Consider the following 2,467-nt stretch of genomic DNA (forward strand, 5'->3'; position numbering starts at 1 on the left):
TATCACTAAGCTAGATTTTGAGGTGGGTTCTTTTGGTTGGTGTTTTTTTTGTTTTTGTTTTTGTTTTTGTTTTTTGTTTTTTGTTTGTGTTTTTTTTTTTTTTTTTTTTTTTTTTTTGGTGGTTGTTGTTGTTCTCTTGTGTGTGTTTCTGGTGTTTTTTTATTTTCTTGTAATGAAGTTCCATTCAAGGAGAAGAATATTTGATGTTGGAAGAGGTCTCTGGAGATCATCTCATCCAACCTCTGTGCTCAAAGGAGGGTACATAGGAACAGATTGCCCAGGATCATGTCCAGTTGGGTTTGCAATATCTCCAAGGATGAGGAGAGTTCACTTCTTTAGGTGTCCTGTTCCAGTGATCAATGATCCTTACATGAAAGTTTCTTATGTTCAAGTGATATTTGCCGTATTTTGGGCATTACTATAATTGAAAAACACTGCAACACTGCCTTTCTTTCAGAAGGCACCATGGAGAAGAGTCTGGCTCTGTCCTTCCCTCATCCCATCTATTTATGAAAACGGGTAAGATCCCAGTTCTCTCTGCTTTTTCTGTCAAATGCTCCCTTGCACTCTGGAACAACGTAGAGGAGAAACGCCATTCTCTGTGTGACTGAGCAGTGTGTTTGAAGAGAGGAGCAGGGTGGAGACTGTGATGGAGCAGGTGGTGGTGAGGGAGCTGCATCTGATGGAGCCTTTGGAGCTGCCTGCATGGAGAGGGTGGGATCAGTCATCCTCCGGACAGAGGTGGGCTGGGGGCTCCAGGGTGATCAGTGCCACTGCCCTAAGGCAGACATGAACGTTCCTCATGAAGAACTGCAGTGGGCATGAGGAAAAAAGGAGAGGGGTGTGAAATGGAGCTCCCTGGCATTGTGCTCATCTGATTCATCCAGCACTGTGCCCGTCCCTGCTGCTCCTCTGAGCAGCTCGGCTGCCTCTCCCCAGATGGGCTGCACACCTCAGGACCAAAGAGGGGTAATTCCCTAATCTGTAGCTTTAATGCCCTCCTGGACAGCCCTAAAACCAATCAAACTGTGAGGGGAGGACAGGAAACAGAGCACAAGCCTTCCCGGGGCAGTCAGGGCCACACATCCCCTGCTGTCATCACTACATGGCCAGTGCAGGAGCAGCAGTGACATTTCTCAGGACAGCTTATGAGCAAAGGGGAGAATTTGCTCTTCCCGTGTATACTTTCTGTTTTTATACACTGTTTATTCCTGACTTTAATGTTATTCTCTGTCTTTTATTCCAGCCTTGACCACATGGCTCCAGCTGCTCCCATAACTCCTGTTGTGATGTTCAAACATGATGTAGCCACAAACTAGACCTTTCTTTCCTTTGAATGTACTTTTTCATTATCTGAAGACTAAACTTTTGAATACCACTTCTCATTTGCACACTGGATTTGAGGCTAGAAAGCAAGTTTGCTTATTTAAGATTTGCTTTGATTTGGTGATTAGTCTTCACTCTTAATTATTTTTTACCATTTCCACAAGTGATCAGGAAATTAACAGCTGTCTCACACTTTCAGCAAGTTAAAAACAATCTAACTATGGTATTTCCTTTTTGTCTTTTTACTTGCCCCTGTGCAGAATGTTTTAAGATGTTGTTTCTTGAGTCTCCCACCTCACAGCTTGAGTAATGCCACAGCTTTTGAAAATGTTTGCCTTCTGAATTGCCAAAGTGATGAAGACAAGTAAAGTCATCCAGCATAAAAGGTATACACGAACAAAACATGAATGGAAGGTGTGGGTCAAGTTACAATCCAAACAAGAGGAATATTAGAAGCAATTTTGGAGACTGAGGAGAGCAGTCTTGTGGCACATATCTCCAATGAGAAATAATACCATCCTGGGATCCTGAGTGATGTTTACACACTGATAGCAAATCCTCTTAAAAAAAGTAAAAATAAATGGTTTGCTGCTCCTTTTTCCACTGATGTTTTCCTTTTATATTTTCATTCCTTTTCAAATTGGTAATGATTGTAAATCGCTCCTCACCACAGAAAGTGCTGTTTTCCAAGATCAGTGATTTGGGTCTTGTAATCTTATTTATTAGTTAAATTCAATAAGTGCCCAACCTATGCTCTAAATGGCTTTTAAAAATACACTAATAAACAGGTCTTGATTGCTTTTTGATTGAATTGCAGATAATGATATTTATATCATCAGTGAGTTGAGGTAATGAGCCTTCCCAGAGAGGCGTTCCCAGCACATGAGGTAAAGATGAGCCTGCTGGTGGCTTCCTTTGTGCTCCTGCAATCTTGGCCTTTTGGGGCTTTAACAGATTCCTGCAATTATTCCACTGATACCAGTGTTGTCACAGAGATTTATTTGTACAAATAGTAAGTGTTGGACCAGAACCTCCTGGGGCTGGTGTAATTTGTGGTGCTGAGGAAAGGAAAATGGTGTGCAGATCTTTTCACTTCATGTACTTTTTGTGCATGTTTTTTCCATGTGAATCCTGGTTTCTT

General features: G+C 41.8%; 1 long non-coding RNA gene across 1 annotated transcript; it reads left to right on the forward strand.

Moving 5' to 3' along the window:
• Window positions 1–436: 436 nt before the first annotated feature.
• On the forward strand, window positions 437–1,378 carry LOC136373995 (uncharacterized). Its single transcript, XR_010745783.1, has 2 exons — window positions 437–519; window positions 1,247–1,378. It is a non-coding gene; the product is annotated as an uncharacterized lncRNA (long non-coding RNA).
• The last annotated feature ends 1,089 nt before the right edge of the window (window positions 1,379–2,467 follow it).

Source organism: Sylvia atricapilla, chromosome Z (assembly GCF_009819655.1).
Source record: "Sylvia atricapilla isolate bSylAtr1 chromosome Z, bSylAtr1.pri, whole genome shotgun sequence".
Taxonomy (NCBI): Eukaryota; Metazoa; Chordata; class Aves; order Passeriformes; family Sylviidae; genus Sylvia; species Sylvia atricapilla.